This window comes from Chroicocephalus ridibundus, chromosome 6, assembly GCF_963924245.1.
Source record: "Chroicocephalus ridibundus chromosome 6, bChrRid1.1, whole genome shotgun sequence".
NCBI classification, from domain to species: domain Eukaryota; kingdom Metazoa; phylum Chordata; class Aves; order Charadriiformes; family Laridae; genus Chroicocephalus; species Chroicocephalus ridibundus.
The window spans coordinates 54,431,344-54,450,887 of NC_086289.1; the positions used below are offsets into that span (position 1 = coordinate 54,431,344).

The 19,544-nt window shown below is 35.8% G+C and overlaps 1 protein-coding gene across 3 annotated transcripts in view; it reads right to left on the bottom strand.

Annotated features, from left to right (window-relative positions):
- CLSTN2 (calsyntenin 2) overlaps positions 1 to 19,544 on the bottom strand; it is a 377,450-nt gene that overhangs the window by 202,498 nt on the left and 155,408 nt on the right. The window lies entirely within an intron of this gene.

Below are 19,544 nucleotides of genomic sequence, written 5' to 3' on the forward strand. Positions count from 1 at the left end.
TCCCATTCTGCAGGAGATGTTTTGTTGTTAGCTTCCTTTGTTGGTGCCTTTGCACATACTCTGTTACATGGAGCACTGCAGCTTACATCTTCCTGCTTTGCTCTGCTAACTTATGCTGCTCAACACGGAGCAGACCGGAAACATCTTGTCTCACTTAGGAAAAGTGATTCATTCTCATACTAATGGACTGATTATATCTGGAATAATTTGATAGACAACCGAGCATGCAAATTGCGTCTTTAAATTCTATTTCAATTGCAGATTAAGACAAAGAAAATAGTAAGAAAGCTAAAATTAAATGCTTATAAAGTTGAGGCAATTGAAAAATTTGCAGTAAGACATGAGAGGTAAACATCTACGTTTCAGGATTATCCTACCTCTTTTAGGTTTCCACGGGAGGGTGGGGGCCAGGGGGGGGGAAAAGAAATATTCAGATGGTTTTTATCTGCTAAGAATTTTTTTCTTTATGTTTAAGGAGATAAATATACACAGACGCATATACTTTGTATACATAGTTAGAGAAAGTTGATGTATATACCTGTACTTTTACCAGTTAAGATAGGGTCCTGAAAATGAAGCAGCCATGCTTTTGAAAACGGTGGAAGCCATCTTGCGAAAAAAACAAATATGCAAGACAGAAATGAATGTTGAAATACGAAAGAGGAAGGACTGCATACATAACAGTCAATAGGTTTGTACGAGGAACACGAAAGGTAGCAATTATATTAATAACAGTCATTTATTTCAATAGATTAAGTGCGTGTTGATGGTCCCCAAATAATGAGTGGTAATCAACCTGGGCACTTAAGTGACTACCCGAAATCTGTGTCAGAGGAAAGTATTAAATTTTGATTTCCCAAGGCCTCTGGGCTCTATTTTGTTTAAAGAAGAATTAGACGTACATACATAGGGTCAAAGACGAAATTACAAGAATTTATAATTCTTAGGTAAAAACATGATAAAATGAGCATACGAGTAAACTGGCTGACAGGTGAGGTGTGAGGCGGAAAAACAAGCCAGCAGATCACAGCCTTTCTCAGTCAATTCAAGTTTTTGTTGACAACTAATGAAGGAGAGCGAAGGTTCCTCTCTTTCACTCCTTTTCTAAGTTGTTTCCATTGTCGCCAGCAAAACAGCATGTAATGGCCTAAGTGTGGAATACTAAAATATTAATTCCTGTGCCCTAGTTTTGTGCTCCGTGCACCCTCCTGAAGTGTGATGTTACTTATTTTGGTTGCCTGATAAAAAATTGATCGATTCTGATCAGTGCAAACCTTTTAAAAAGCCTATTTTTGCTCAAGTGTAAACCTAAAAGCCAGCACAACAAAGCAGCTTTGGTGCATTCAAAAAGAAGAAAAGCACAGTGCAATATCACAAATGAAACAGAGTTTTCAATAAATTATACTGAATGATAGCAGTTCACTCTTTCAATGCAAAAGAGTATCAAGTCTGATAAATTCACAGAAAATGAAGACTAACTCTGAATAAATATTATGACTATAGCATTCACAAAACTACCTGAGACATTCAACATCCATTTCCTTTTGTGTATTCAGGCTTCTGTTCCATAGTTTACCTACTGACTTATCAATCTCAAAAATTAATTATAAGTTAAGATCAGTACAGCTTATTCCAGCACCTTAAATTATTTGCCATTAGTCTGGGGAATAACAATGACTCAGTTTTTACTTTTATGTTCAAAGCTAAACCTTCATTCTTGGATCTCCTTTCATTTCTCATCTGATGTTTTTATTTTTGCATCTTTGTCATAGGAACAGAGTTCAAAAACTCACATTTTCATAATATAAGTATGCCAAAATGATTTAATAAAAAAGTCATTATTATTTATTTATGGTTTAGGCTTGTAATCTGAAGAGAAGTCAGTATCTTTTATGATTAAGAGTCACTCTCAAGGCTGAGCATAAGAACTAACTTCATTAGAGCAATTTCAAAAAATGGCTTAAGTAATGCTATGTTATTTTAAACAAAGTAACTGTACTTCAGTCTTTTATTCCGGATCACGGAGTAATTCATACAGAAATTGCACTGTGCATAAAATATTAGTGATAATTCACGTCAAGTTAAATTACAATGAAAACTTAACTACTACAACCTTAGCTTCATCATGGCAGTCAGTGCTGGCCTTCTAGAAGGTGAGTGTTACAAACAGCAAAATGTACACAGCCTATGGCTCCAGATGCTTCACCTAGTTATCTAATGCCTTTGACTTAGTGTAATTTCAAACCTAAGTAAACCTTCGTATTCTGAGTCAGTTAAATACACCAAAAGAATTAAAACATCACCATTTTTTAAGATATTCTATGGCTTTCTGGTTTATTAAGAGTTATCTTACAACCTTTAAATATATTTTCAGAGTTATTAATTAGTTTTCTTACTCTAAAAATTCTCTTGCTGTTTTGAGAAGTCTTTTTTCATTTTTCAATTCCTAGAAAGTTAGGCCATCACCTCTACATCTGCATAGTTACAGTGTTAATGGAACGCACATGGACATGTTCATCCCTGGGCAGTTTATGCCCTCTCTTCTATGAAAATATCATGATACTGAAATAAAAATTTAAGAATACATCAGCACAAGGGGGTTTATTTCTACACCTAATTCTGCTCAACACAGCCACAGTCATAGGCAAGAAAAGTTCTAACCAAGATAACTTCTACCTGTATGTCAGACCACAGAAAGCAAACAGATTACACAGAGACTCTAGGAGAAAGTCACAGTATTTTTGTTGTGTTTCATATGCAGTATAAAAGCACACATTCCAGTAAACAGTAGGCAACGTCTTTCTACTTAAATCTCACAGATTGAAGCATAAGACTATTTAGTTTTCAGTACATCAGTTGAGTGTTCAGCCCCATACCCAACAGCCTTTGGCTTCTCCAGTGACACTGACAATCTGCCATGTGTGGCATATCCTATAGCAGCACACCCCTAGAGGGACTGGACCAAGATCAATAATGTATTTTGTAAAGCTGAAAAGCTGACAGATGGCAACAGCTGGGCCAAATTTAATTCAGAGAAACGCTTTTTAATCAAAAATTTTATACAAAGCTTATGGAGCTTTGTATACGATTTCTTTTGCATTGCATATGATTCCCATTGCCTTTCACGATGCTGTTCCTCGTACGCAGTTCCCATACACCAGCCAGTTTCCATAAATAAGGACAGCACTGGGCTAGCATAAATGGGCAAACATCCATGGAAGTCAACAGAGCTGCATAATTTTCCCTTTTAGCCTACATCTACTTTTAGTGAGGCACTGCAGGAGTGAAGCACTGGGAGAAGCGGCCATACAGAAATACAGTCCCCCAGCTCCAGTGAAATTGCCTGTTGGGACATAGAAGCTTTGCTATCCTAAATAGAGAGTCCTAGTCCAAAAGCACCTAGAAGTTGACATTAAATTACTGTCATCCTTTCAATTCTAGCATGCTTATTAATTATAGTGTTATATTTAATTTCTGTACTCTGGATTCCACATCAAACACAACATTATCTGTTCCTGTCTTCATTCGTAACTTTTTTTCATTAGCACACCTGGAACCCCTCCAACGCAAGCATCTCAGTAAGGAGCTGAAGTCATGTCAGAAATATCCATTAAATCCGTCACTTGTACTAACAAATCAATCAAGTACCAGTGCGCCTTTCAAAAATGTTCTTTTTAGCATCTGGTTAAAAAGGGATCAACCTGACTTTACAAAAACACCAACAAAACATACTAGGCCTGAAATATGGTGGTTATTAGTTATATCCACTACTGCAGAATAACAGTCACTTAAATTTCTTTGTAAAATAACAGGAATAAGTTAATTTTAAATGCTTCAAATAAATTTAAAATTAATTAATTAAACAATTTTCAAATTAATGAATTAAATTTTAATTAAAATATAGTTTTCTTATATACTTTAATTTCTTTAATAGATTGGTAATTGCTCTCATTTATTAATCCAAAATATCTTTCCTGTTGTTTTAAAACTAATATGAAAAGGCAAGTAAATTATAGTACATTATGGTTTTTAAAAATCAAGTAAAAAATCAGAAATTTAAAAATTCAATTCCCTCACATTTTCAAAGGTATAAATCTGTTTTGCAGTAATTATATCACCGTATTTATTACACACCAATATACTCAAGTTACATTCAATCAAGTAATTAAAAACTAATCACTTTGCAGAAATAGGTTTTTTTCCCCAATCTTTGTATTATTTTCTAATCTTGGCATACCAGAAAATGATAAAACTGAGGGAAACTGACCTGTGATGTAAATTACTTTTATAACAGAAATAGTGTAATACAAGTATTTGTGTGTATATAAAATGCACACACAGGTTAATTTTGTCCAAAAGATGCTATTATACAACAGAAGTTTTATAACAATGTGCATCATAAATGCCTATAACACACGTACCTGTATGTTATCTATTCACACCTTCATGGGTTTCCAGTAAGAACAGAGTGTCACAAGTTCAGTGTCATGGAAGGGCATGAAAAAACAAACCAACTTATAATCCATTAGACTGAAACAAGAAGGCGGGGCGGGGGGGGATGGTGGGGTGGAGGGGTGGGGGCCAGCCAGGAAAAAGAGGGGAAAGAACCAGAGTGAAAGCAAGAGCATGCAAACATCCAAATAAAAAGATGACTGAAACTGCAAAGATAGATTTGGTTGGAGATTTCACACCATTTAAACATGCTAGCATGTCCTCTTAAATTAAACTCAGCTGAGCCAATTAGTTGGGCAGCTCTAGTGTTTGACATCACAGCAGGAGTAGATGATAACGAGGGCCCTGAAGCACCAGTGAGGTGGCAAAGTGTGTAATACTGCAAAAGACAAATTCTACATTCAGTTTTCTCAAAAAATTCTGAAGTCTGCTATGTTTCTGTTTGGCCCTCCTCTCATGATGGAGGCAACAAAACCCCCAAAAGCTGAAATTGTCTCCACTGGGATCAAAATTAGGACAACATCAAGCACTTCACCAGAACCTCCTGGCTTGCACTCAGGAAGCAATTTCCTGCCTGAAAGATGCCTGTGACGCGAGTGCAGGGTATCATTCCTGAGTCAACCTCCTACTTCCTTATTTTACCAGTTTATAATAAATTATTCTAGTTTAACAAAACTGTAGGTTATATTGTTGCTCATGCAGTAATACTGGAGAAGAAAGGTTACCATACTTACTTTCAATGCATAATTATTCCTCACTCTTAATATAAAATAATAAGAATCCCTGATGTACAGAAAACTTCCGTGGATGTTTCCTCCTAACTTCTACACTCTTCACACAAAACATTTTTACCTCTACTTATCTTGCAGAAGAACCTTCTGGGCAAATCAACACAATACTTTTGATACAAATAGCTACTGACTCGAAGCAGGAAAATAATATATTTGCACTTAATATTTGTGTCTATCCCTGCTTAATTAAGGCTTTCCGAGACATTTCTAAAACACTGTTTGACTTTTATAAATGTTTATTAAAATCTAATTAAATGTTCCATGCATGTTAACTATATAAAATATAAATAGAACTACAAGGAAAAAACCTTACAAGATATATATAACAAGTATTGCTACCCAGAATAATCTGTAACTGTACTGTCCTTCATTTCTTTCTAATGGCACAGAATTAATGCCTGTTTTACTTGCTCAGAATAGCAACAATGATACATAATACAGAAACATACAAGTTACTAAGTGGATAAGTAGCTTTAGTCTAGATTTCTGTCCACTACAGGAAAAATAGGGATATTTGCACATTACAATGAGCCAACTACTGGCACACAAGAAAGAAAAGAAAAATCTCCATCTAGTTTCCTTGAAGATCAAACAAGAAGCCCATGGAAGAGAGCTGAGGATTAAGATCAGCGGGGAACTGGTATTATAATAGAATAAGTACATTATTGCAAAAAGAATTGAAGAGCTACAGGTTTAAGCAAGGAACGTAGAAAGTCGCAGGAACATTTGATGACTTTGTAGTATGGCAATAATCTATCTATTAGAAGAGAATTGCCACATCAATGTCAATTGTGAATAATGAACAACTTTTCTCCAGTAGCTTAAAGTGTTCTGAAAGCAATTTAAAGGCATTAATTTTTTAATTTTACAAATAATTCAGATAATTTTGACCTCAGTCATCTTACTTCTCCATGCAAATTATCTTACCAATTTCATGTAGTTAGCTAGCAGCAGCTAGCTCATTAAAACATGTAATCTTCACTCCAAGAAATTCCCAATGTCTCCAAAACCAAAGCGTACCTTTTCTCAGTCCAGTCCACTTGCTTCTGAAAACAGTGGTGAGCATTCAGAGCATTCCATTTTAGGCAGCTCATCACAGAAGCTGTCAAGAGCCTGCCTTCGCCACCCAGTCCATGGAGCTGTTCCCAAAGTCCCATTACCCAAGAACTGGTTAAGTTCTAGCCCATGAACAGTCCTCTCTACATTGCCTTTCAGTCTGAGAAACAAGAATCATCCTGACATCAGAGAACATTTAAAATAACATAAGGACTTGATCCCTTTAATACAGAAGCATCGGGCTTCATACATACATGGGACGGTTGTTTCCAAATCACTGAACAAAATTCCTATGCGCTAGTCTAGTGTCACCGACAAAGAACCCAATCAGTGAAGATACTAAGAGATTCTCCGGATATCTGAAATAAGGTTAGGTATTTCTAATTGTGCTGTTCTTTTGGCTTGGGATTGTTTATTCAGTTAAAAATACATTAGATTTGGTACTAAATTAATATTCCTAGCCAGCATACAGTTTTATACCCTTTTGGAACTTTGACACAATTTACTCCAGAAAGTACTTGTACAATTTTAGACAACATTTTTAACCAGTAACTCAGACCAATGGGCACTTAGATGACATTTGGGTGTCACTGCAATACAAGTACGACACCTTTCAAAAGAAAAGCTATTTAACATAAGACCAAGAACAAAGGAATATCTCATCTTTCTTCAGGGTAGTGCATCATTACGCTTATAAATCTAAGAATTTTTTTCAGGTATTTTATATAATAATTGTACAGCAGTAATTAATGAGTTGTTATTGAGTTGTTATATTTTCCGTGTCTCTATTAGTTCAATAGCACTATTATTGAAGTTCATTCATCCCTCTCCCTAATTTTTCAGATTAAACAGATAATAAAAATGAGTAATAGTGACAGCTTGGTATAAGAATATCATTCACAATGACCCAACAAAATCTACCCAGTTCTATGCAACGTCTCTTTTTTAAACATTCATATATTCGTAAACACAGTGATACAAAAAATACCTCAAAAAGCCTGAATTGGTCATATAATGAGAGGGGCTTATGGTACGTCAAAGGAAAAATACAGAAAGTTTCCAACAACCTTTGAAAATATTTAACTTAAAATCCCTGACCGTGAATAGTTGTGCAGACCACAATAAATAATGTGTTTAGTGAAAAATGCGCTTTTAGATTAGCTAACCCTGTTAATGCATTTTTTCAAACCTGGTAAGCAGTTCTGGACTAGACGGTTCTACACCTTTGGTTTATCTATCGCTTAAACTTTAAATTAAAGTAAATAAAAAAGTTATTAAAGTCAAATAGTGAGGAGGAAATTTTAGTATAACACAGTAAGTGTAATAGATCAAAAAAATGTTTTCTTCAACCCCCATACTCAAAATATAAGACTCAATTCCCTAAAGAAAAGAGCAAGTATGAAGCTAGTCTGAACAACTCTGGGAACTAGACTCTTATGACTGAAGTGAAAAGCTTCTTTTTTTTCCTTCTACTTGCAAAAGATTAAAAGCAACAAAACAAGTTATAGTCCCAGCAGTAAGATTATCAAGCTTGTTTGGAGTTTGTTCGTTTGTTTGTTTTGGGGGCGTTTAGGGGGTTTGGTTGTTGTTTTTTTTAAACTTTTGCTCTACTGTCACTTAATCTTCTATATTATCTGAAGATCAAAGGAATATGAAAAAGCCAGAAGGGACAGTATGTGCAGTAAAAAGTCCATTATATCTGGTAATAAGATTCTTTTAAAAAGCTGTTTAAAATTAAATTAATATATTGCAATTAACCTGAAGCAGACAGATGTCCAACAGCATGACAAGTTTGAATCCCTACCAATCTTTTTCACAACCTCTCCTCCAAAAAATCGTTCACAACAACAATTAATGTGAAAATTCAGTCCTGCTGAGAGACGAAGTCCCAAAATGAATCGAGGGCAGGCAATACAGCTCCTTCTTAAAGTGGTATTCAACTATTTAAAGAGTGCATTTTAAATATTCTAGCTTTATTTATTCTAACTTTATTAATTGCATACATCATAAGCTGCCATATTAAAAATACTAGGAGATGTCTGATATTAGTGTCTACTTATTTTTGATACACTCTCTAAAAAAACACTGAGAGAATGACAAATAAAAAAGTACTTACTTGATATATGCTGTCAAGGTTCACAAGGGACATGTGGCCTTTCATGACTGCTATGTGATTACAGTCAACACAGAACTGCTCTACAAGATAATACAATCTGGATATGAACCACTGCCAAGGTGTTCACTCAATACAATCTGGACACTTTGCCATAAGAGCAAACTCTAAGAGCCAGTATGCTGTCAACTCTCTTCAATGTACTTTCTTCTGAATTTTCTATGAGCACAAGACACATTAAGAGCATTTACAGCTCAGCTGTCATATAAAGTTAAACAATTTGTGTTAGGAACTTTTATTTATAACTAATATTTTGTAGGCCTCCGTTTTTGTGTGTATTCTACATAGCCAAAGTAGTTAAGAGTGAAAAAGAATAGTTTACATAAAAAGCTAAGGCTCCTTTTTAAAACCAACTTACTTTGAAATAAAAGTATCACTCTAGTACAAAGAGAGAGGCTTACACTAAACAGGAAGCTTGCTCTCCTCTCTGACTCAGTTGAGAATAAATAGTCAGATAAAGCACATTGCTAGCTGACTTCAGCCAGGCCACTGCTATGGAGAGCCTGTTTTCTTTCTCTTAGCAAGTGGCCTTGTCAGTGCCAACACAGGTATCCTCTTCAAATCCATAGAAAGCGAGCACACTATCTTTCTGATATAGCATTACAACAAGCTCATGCGTCCACTCACCCACTGCCTCTTTAGCAATTTAATTTCTAAAAGAAACATCCAAATATCATGAAATCACAGGGATCATAAGACAATTCAGGCTGGAGGGGACCTCAGAAATTCTGTGGGCCAATGTCCTGCTCAAAGTCAGGGTAGCTATGAACTCAAGTTACTCAGGGCTCTACCCAGTTGAGTCTTGAAAACCTCTAATGATGGAGGTGGCTCTGTCTAAGCGTCGTGGTCCAGTCTTTGACTCTACTGGTGAAAAAGTTCTGCCTTGTGTGCAGTCTGAACCCCTCTTGTTTCAATTCCTATCTGTTGTCTCTCCTCCTCTTGCCACAAAGAACCAGGCTCCTTGAGATCCCCTTGAGAAGAGGGGATCTTCTCAATCCCCTCCTCATAGCTGCCAGGGGTCCGCTGCGCTATTGCCACCAAATTATCTATTCTCCAGGCTGGACAAGCCCTGTTCCCTCAGCTTCTCCTCATAGACAAGTGCTGCAGCCCCCGACCAGTCTCACTATGATGACTTTTATATAAAAGCAGGCCCATTTGTTTCTGTGGATTAATATTTAAGTTCTATTTTGTAAATTATGGCTAAAATGATTACTCTGGCCATGAGTTGACTTCCATTTTGCCTCTGTCTCTTGAATTTCATGTTGTACTAAATTTGCATAGTGCGGTTACAGAACTGATTTCATTCAGGAAAGATGGAATAAACAGAACAGCTTACAAGGAAACAAAGCCTAAGAATACAAAAATGGTGAAAATGAAAAGCAAATTTCACCTCAAGAGTCTAGTTATCTACTATATTTTACCTTCAAAGGCCAATTACTTGAATGAAATGGGAATGTATTTTGTGTAGCAGAATACCTGATGACAGAAGAATTTATTTTGTTTTTTAAACCAATTTAAAGTGTCTTTTACACAGACAGTAAATGCAACATCTAACACCACAAAAATAATAGATGCTAATCCTTTAGGGAAAAAAAAGGCAACTTACACCTTCTTTCTGCCAAGCTCTTTCTCATGCCCTGTGCCTGAAGAGTAAAGGTGACTGTGTAACAGCTGAAATAAGGATCCTGACAACTGAACATATCAGATGTACTGGACTATGTCTGGTATTTTCACATGCGTAGCTACATCAAAGCCATCCAGCCTCTCTGGATTAGCCTACATCTGAAAATGTAGCCAATTATTTTTTTTAAGTCCCTTGAAGCCTGCTATAACAAAATACCAGTGGAACAAAAGGCCAGCAAAACCTAGATGTTATATTAGCCCTGTTGTTCTCACCATGTCTCCTTAGAAAATGCAACAAATTCTTATAATATTTCTCTCAACTTGTTCTTCCTCCCACACTGTATCTCAGTGGGATCAGCACCATTCACAACATCCCAGTGACATTTCTCTACGCATGTAACACAATTAAGAAAATACTTGAATACTTGGTTCTTTACATCATGTATTGTGCTTTCATCATAAATTGGATATTTCATCTCTTGATATTAAATCTCTAATGGCCAAGAACTAATACAGATCTATTCAGTGACAAGCATATCTAGCTTATTCCATGTTTTTAGTAAAAAATGGGACACATTTAATTTCTTCTTCATAAAACAGAACCCCAAGACTAAACGCTCAAAAAATTGTTTTTATAAATTTTGAGAAATAACAATCTTAAACATATCTACACAATGCATCCTGTATCAACAGCGTTCAGCCTTTTTGTAAGAACATATTTTCCTCCCTCCACTCTTTGGCAATACTTTCTCTTCATGTCTCATCTCTAACTCTGCAACATCTCAGTAATGCATCTGCCTCACTGGTTGGGAGCTGGTGTGACAGCCATAGACATAGAGCTGTGTAACCATATTGATGTGTATCTCTAGCAGCATTGTTAGCTCAGCCTCAACATCCACGCTAATCCAATTGCACGGGTCTCATCTACTCTAAACACACTACATACATATATCATAAAAAATTATGGAAAAGAAAATAGTGACAGCTAAGAAAAGCAAATCCACTTTGTGTGTGGTGTTGCACAAAGAGACTGTGTTCACTGCTGCATAGTCCTTGAGATAAAAGCACTTAGAAGATTTTTTTTTTTTCAATAGTCTAAACACACATAAAATAGGACAGTGGAGGAAACTCTAGGTCAAGAGAACAAATTGGTTTGATCCATTTCACACAGCCAGAAGCAGGAGAATTGAGTAGAAAATCGATATCCTAAACCACCTGTCCAGATTTTGAATTCTTTATATTCTTGTTCCCACTCCTGCTTCATAAAAGTAGTATCACATGCATTTTTCAGGCTGCCCTAGCAAGCAAAAGGAGCAACAGCACTTACAGGCTACTGAGTTTATCCTAGTCCAGAAAAATAACAGTTTTTCAGCTGGTTTAAAGTAGCAGTTTAAAGGAAAGTGGGGTTTCTCAACTATTCTCTCCATAAGAGAATAGCTGACCAATAAGCAAAAGGAACTCTAAAGATTAAATGATGACCTATTTAGGCTGTTCTCTTACCTAATTACATAGCAAAAATTATATCACAAAAGCAAGTTACAGTCTTAATTCACCCCAAAACATTCCCTTTCAGAAAATAATTGTTCAAGTAGTACCTCAACAAATTACTTTCTGCAGTTTTTAAAATATTTTGTTGACAATAAAAAAGTAATGGACAAAGTTCATTGAAATAAATTACTTCATATTTCAACCACAAGTATGTTGTTCACAGTGTAAAATATACATGTATATCACTGGATAATCACATTGCTTAGTGTTATTCTGTGCAGCTATGTCCTTAGGTGGTGGCCAGTCAGCACATGGGACAAATTACTACAGTAACACTGAGTTTAGTTCTACTGATCTATCTCTCAGAAATGTCTCTAAAAAGGTGTTTATTAGCAATGCTTTACATATGCTGCATTACCTTCACTGGAGTTTGTCGAGACACTGCGCAAAGATTTTTATTGATTAAGAATTGCTGATGAATCAAAAACATCTAGTGATGCTTTCATTTCACTTTCTAATAGTCACATAAACATTTTTTTTTATAAATAGACAAGTAATATTTAGAACAAGGTTTGAAATTCCATAACTGAAGCATTAGCAAACGCATTTAGAAAAACAATCATTATTCCTGGATGGATACTTAGCTTTGCAAGTAAAATTCATCGTTCACCTTCAATGATCACTGAAGAAAAAAAATCTACATTAAAATTCATGACCAATTCTTACAAAAAGTAAAATATTTTTGAGGTCAAAACCATAACATTCTTATGACTAACAGTATAATTTCAAAGAATAAAACAGGGAAGCATGGACTGTTATTTTTCTGAATTTCTTATAAAGTTTGCTTAATATAATTAGATTTGGTTAAGAAAGAGAATTTATCATTCCTCCATTACTGTATTTTGTTTTATTGTGGTTTTTTTTTTTTTTATTTGATTCTGGATTCAGTTCAAGTGAAACAATTGTTTTCCAGAATCGTCAATAACTCTACATTGCATTTCTACCTTTCACAACCATTAGGATCTTACTGGTGGAGCTGGAGATTTTTAGCAGACCAGCAGGAAGGTCCAAGAAAACCATGTCTCTCAAGTTTCCCCTGTCATGGACCAGGCTGCTGGATAACAATCATTCCTACAATACATTGCATTTGAATTCGGCACGGATCTTTGCTACTTTGAATAGAACAATTCTATACACTAGTGTTACCTTTTTTGTAGAAAGCTTTGTTTTACTGGATTATCTAGCTATCACCAGCCCTAGTTCTGATGATAACAACATTAACAAATTATTAAAGTTTGTGTTTTTTTATTTGATGTAATGGTACTCATACTGCAAGGCTTCATTAATTTCGAAGAAGTACAGTCGGAGCAGCTACCAACTTGGGGACGCATAGGCCTAGCAATTCCAGTACTTCCCATTTCATTTTATCTCTAGTGTTCTGAACAGCCCAGAAGGTTAATAACTGACACTATTTTCCTGACAACTTCAGTTATAACCTGTTTTAATTAAATGCTTTTTTAATTAAGTAGTCATTTAGTATGATACTTCAGCACCATAAAACGCTGCATTCGGTCCCTGTCCTCATGTGTATCTTTGCATATCCACAGTAATATCCTGACATAATTTTCCAAAGATCAAGTCTTATTTATAAAGAAAACTATTCAAAAAAGTTCCAATTGATTTCACATCAGTATTTTCCATAATAAGTCTAAAAGCCCAAGTGAATATCATCAAACCATAATTAGTTGGTTACTTTGCTTGCTTCTTTCCAGCTTCGAGTAATTTAGCATATTTAGGTGTAATAAAGTTTATCTCAATGTTCCCATTCATTACCGTTTGTGTCTGCCAGAAGCAACTTACATTCACTGTCCATGTGTTAAAGTCTAATTTTCCTCCTAACCACTTACTCCTGCAGTGACTGACCATTCAGCAGCGACTAAAAGCTCTATTAGAACAGTCTAAATTCTTGAATCTTTAGTCTTCTTTCGAGATGTTAATGTTACCTACTTTTATTTTAATGCTGTCAAACTGACTAAGAAAGGCAATGAAACTTAACTGGCAAAAACTTCAGGAACAAAAAAAGCCCCAAACCCTCAAACACCTCATCTCTGAACTTCAGGGACTAACCAACAGAGGTCACTCTCAGAGTGATTTTTTTGGTGCATTCTTAATCTGAAGTCTGAGCATTTATCACTCTAACTTTACTGGATGACGAGCACTCTCCCTTAGGTCAAAACCAGCATGTCTGGAATCGACTGTGCTATTGCCAATCTTTTATTCTACCTTAGGTTATGATCACCATGAAGAGATTCTTTTTCTTATTTTTTTTTGCCTTTAAAGGCTACTGTCTTAACTAATTAAGCTACATGAATAAATCTAAACTTCAAAATTGAAGTTTAAAAAATTAGCAGGTGATTTGTAATAAACAACTGCAATACTGAATTACTTCACTTACAGTTCAGATATTTTGATTATGCATCATTTTCACAGTGAAATATTTAACACTGATGAATTCCGGGCATTGTAAACTGACAGCATGTTTTAAGTTTGGCTGATAGTAAGTTAAAAACAATAGTATTCAGAGTCACAATTTGAAAAACAATTTCCATATTTTTAACGTTGTTCCAAAAAGATTGTTTCTGTTATTAATGCCACTGCTTATCAATAAAAACAAACAAACGAGAAGGCTAGACAGCTTCACAGTTTGAAGCAGAGAAATGGGATTTTGTGTTCAGCTCCTGGGTGTAAGTGGACTGACAACTACTGGATTTGCCGTGGTGCAGTTGAGAATATACGCGAATGAACTGCAAAAATAACAAAGATGATTTGGGAGAGTTTTTGGATGTAGCTTGAAGTTTAGTGAATATTTAGACATCCTTCTTGGCTGGTTTTATTGCCTCCTTATCTTTTACAGTGGTTTTAGCCCAGTCAAAATATAGTCAGAGACTAGGGTTCCATCTGCAAAGGAGGTCTAATTTGCAGCTGCTTCTGAGATACAGAGTACCTGTCTGCGTGGAGCAGGGAAGACACACACCTGACCTTTTGAAGAAAGGCTATCTGTAAAACTATCAAGAGCATAAAAGCAGCTTAAGACTTAATGGGCACAACTCACTGTGGTAAAATTATCCAGCTTAACGTGTGAGACATTGCACTCAAATGCAAGCGTATCAGCCTAATAACGGTGACATAGTGAAGAGTTAGGCTCCTCATTTTACAGGTGAAAAGGGCATTCATCATATCATTGTTCTGAAAGTTACCTCCTATTTCCCTGCTTCACAACAGACAGCCCAAGCTCCCCACGCCCATGCTGTTTAAGATGCCCACAGTGCTTTTAGGGAGTAACATAAAAGGCTGTTGCTGAAAAAAAGAATGATCTGCTCTGCCTAGTCATGGTGGATAGGACAAAAACTAATGGGCTAAAATTGCAGTACAGAAAGTTCAGGTTAAGCGCCACGAAAAACAGCGAGTATGGTGAAGCGTGGAATAGGCTGCCGAGGGAAGCTGCTGCATCTCCGTCACTATAGATCTCAAAGATTAGGACAGAAAACTATTCATCAGGAATGACACAGGTATAATGGGTCCTGCCTTGGGCAGGAGGATGGACTGGAGACATCCTGAAGTTCCTCTCAGATGTATTTTTGTACAACACTGCTGATGAAATGCAGTTGCTGTTATCGAAATGCAGGCAGGTGCCCCTTCCAAATAGCCTTGCAAAATCCTACAGCATTTTGTTAGAATTTCTTGCTATCACAGAAACAGAACACCGTCAAATTAATTCAGTTGATTTTACCATGTTTCTAGCCAAACCACTCCTAAGCCTGAAAGTCAAATCCTTGAAGTGATTTCCAGCCTCATAACCAGCATGTAATAGCTGACTGTTGTACAGCTGACCCTGCAGGTTGGTGCAAGTCTAATTAAAGTTACGTTACTTCTTTTGGGTGGGTTTTACTATATTTTTTTAAAAAGAGAGATTCCTCCAATGTATTTCCCTAAATTAGATAATAACAAAGTCCACACTGCACCTACAGAATTCTGTTTGAAGGATGGAAGGCATAACTTGCAGTTATGCAGGCATACAGGACTTGCAGTTTCTTCATGGGTTTTGCAGTTTTGGGTTTTTTTTCCTGTGATACCCTGCAAAAGGCTCCAGGCTGCTGTGATGAGTGTAGTTATTTTAAAGATCAGTTGCATCTCGACACCAGTGTGTGAAAAACCCTTTCAGGTCAGGACTTGAAAAACTGAAGTTTGGAAAACTACTCATATTACCTCTGGTGCAATGGTATTTTCAAGATTTCCTTCAAAACTAGGGGTCTGAAAAATATACTTGCATGAAAAAAAGAAAGTGAATATGTTTATACCATAATTTTAAGAACCATGATTTTACATATGCTCCAATCATTGCACAATTCACAATAAATTCATAAGATAAAGAGACACCAAAGACCATTCATTGCAATCTTGTGGAAGTCTTCATGCTCCAGTTATGAAATAGGCTGATCATATCTGACAGCCAGCATTTTCACAGGCGCATTTAGTCCTGTTAGTCCTCCCTGGAAACACAAACCTGTTGAGAGGGTAACTGCACATAAGATTCCTTTTTCTCCTGTCATCACCCTTGATTTTAAACATTAGACAGAGGTGAGAAAAAAAGTGCAGATTATAGTAATTGTCTCTTGTGCCCACTCTACAAATAGCAATTTGACGTGCACCATAACATGTGTACTACTAGAAGGGGTTGAGAAGACAGTTTATAAGACTTACTGTAGCAGCCATGGAGAGAAAAAAAGGCACAGGTATTAGGAAAAATGTTAAAGTTTCCAGAAGATAAAACAAAAATACTGTTTAGAGTTGGTCTATGCCACAACTAATATTTAAACTAAAAAATGAGAACATAAGAATGGGCATAGAAAACAAACCAAAACATTGGGGGCAGAAAAGAATTATCAATGAATATCAAATGTGTCTTAATAGCTTAGTTCTGCTTTTGTACTTAGTAACAAAGTAGTTATTCTGTGAGAGATCATTTGCTCAGGTGGAAAATATGAAATGCATAAACTACCTATGCACCAGGGCAATCGACAGGAGCAAGGTGATCTATTTGTGCATTTCTCAAAACATCCCTGATAATACATAGCTCAGAGCTGGATAACCTACACAGCTTCCAGGGTCCTCTTGCTGAACTCAGAGCTTTTACAGTAAGTGGTACAAACAACCCTCCCTGGTTCCTTTAAGCCAGAGCTGTACAGCAGACCTGTGCTTTCCTGCATGAAAAGAACAGTGCAAGCTCATTATCTGCTGGTATCTGCTATTAGTAGTGCATGTCTTGCCATCATCATAGTCCTAGAGACCACAATGCTAGCTTATCTACAGATATCCCAGACCTCAACACTAACTTTGTTTTATAAAGCATAATGCAGACAATTTGGAGATAAAAAACCCACAACTCAGTGACGTTTACAGTCTCCAGTGTGTGGCCCCAGCACACTCATTTTGACATGACATAGTTTCTGGCATGACACTATTGCACCTCCTTTCTGAAGCTCTCCTTGCCTTGGCCATAAACATAGCAACTACCCACCCTTCTTCCACAAGTTAAACGTGGTTCCAAAAGGATTACACCTTCACTAGCAAGATATAGAAATAAACATGGAATAAATAGGTATAAATTAGTAAATAAATGTACGAAATAAATACGCATTTCACTTACTGTGACCTGTCACCCCTTTCAATGATAAACCCTGTAAATTTTCCTTAGCCTGTCATTGATGTAAGATGAGCACTTAAAAAAGAAGAAATTAAGAAAGATGGAAAGATTGCACTGTGCACATAGCATCTAGCTACGTAGCTATATAGGCATTCCCTAGGAACATCAAAGAGGTGGTTAACTTCAGAGTTTTCTTTCTGTTGTTAGCTCAATTTTGTTTCTTTGGAACTTATGCTCATATGAAAGCTGAAAGGATATATAGAAGCTGAGTTGAGGTTTGATTTTTGTTTTGGTTTGCTGGAGGGGTTCTTTTGTTGTCTGGTTTTGTGGTTTTTTTTTTTAAGTCAAATACACGCTGATATTATTGAAAAGAATATCTACTTCCATGAGCTAACACAAATACTGATGGAACAGCCCACGGTCTTCCGCTAAACTATTGCTGCAGCTGTAGTTCCAGGGGTAGAAACCATGTACATTAGTCTTAATATAGCTTGTTCTAGGAGATCTAAGTAGATATCTAAGAACAGGTCAGAAACTGCCGTGATACATTTTTGAATCTGGGCCCATTTGAAAAAAAAAAATCATGGAAAATATTTCAAAAGACTATAAATTTAATTATTTTTTTTCTACAATAGCTGGACAAAATTCTGAAAACATTAATAGGGTGATAGGAAAGGGACTGATGGAGCTCTGATACTCTGGTACAGGTGAAAATTGCTATATTATAGTGTAAAATAAGTTTTCCACAGTTAAAACAAAATACTACTAAATGTACAGCTACTGAATATTATTAATGTTGCAGCTGTATCTCTTTTCAGTTTTCTCTTACTAAACACATTACACAAATTGAATCTTCCATAAAGACCTATAATAAAATTAATGACATTACGAAACCAAATAAAATTACATTATATTAAAGCAGAAATTTAAAACAGAAATAAGAAGTTAGTCCAACAATTTAAAAACACAAGAGTCTTAAAAAAAAAAAAAAAGAGCACACAGAGGTTTTTCCAAACAGGTAGGGAATCCAAGCCCTTTAAGGGAATTAAGGGTTCAATCAGTATTATAATATTATGTCTGGGTTGCTGATCATGAGGCCAAATGCACATTACCTGAAATGAACTATTACTATCAGGGAATACACACCAAGTATTTTCCCTCCCAGACCACATAATACTACTTAAAACATAAATAATTAAAATGACTAAATGAAGAAACTAAGTTAAAACTACTGCCTAATGTAACCCGTATCAGAAAAGCCAGTCTGTCTGTGCAAGTTCAGTATTTCAAAGGACGATTTTCTACAAGAAAAGTAAATCACTAATTCATAAAAAAAACATGTCAATTGTTCCAATGTAAAAGTGAAGAAAAACACCAGGCTAGCAAATCCCCAGTCAGCAAAGAGTTTCTAAAAGTATCAGTGAAACAGCACATGCAATTAACATCCGTGTAAGGATCCCAAGGGAATGCAAATAAAAGAAGCAAATATGAGATGAAACTTTCATAGTAATAGAAAAATCCCTCCAAAATGAAAAGGGCATCTTTTCACTAGGAGTCAATCTTTATTTCTAAATAACTGTATCTGAAGATTTCTCAGATAGGTTTAGCTTAGCAAGGATTTAATCTAAATTTATATCACTGTTTTCCACAAATAACTGGAAGAATGAATTGCACAGGTATGTGAAAGTTACCATTATAAGAAAAAAAGTGTACTCAAATACATTACAGGTAACTGTTTATCATTCAAAGTCTCATTCCACACTTTTTGTTTGTTTTAATATATAGTTGCTTCTTAATGAATACATAAAACAAGAAAACAATGAATACATAAAACAAGAACCAAGAACTTTTTTGCTTTGCTTCAAAAACTAGTAATGGAGTCGGAACACCTTATCTTGAGCATCTTTGTATGAAGTACTCCTGCTCTGATTATAATTAGTACCTCCCAGTTAGAGGATGTCTACTTATCTCTGAATGGACGTTGACAACGCCTCCATTAGCAAGTAACTTGGTGCCATAGGAACTAATCATCAGCCAAAAATATTTCATGCTGTATCCATACACATATGCTATTCGAGGCTTTTTCCTCTGACTAAATTTCGCTGGGTTCCCTCCACTGAACATCCACAGTGCTTCTATGGTTGAGGAAGACAAGTGCTCTGGGCAACCAAGAATCATGGGGCACCACAAATGACAAACAATCTTGATATTAAAACGGAGTTAAATATATAAAAAAAAATTCATTAATCCCTTTTTT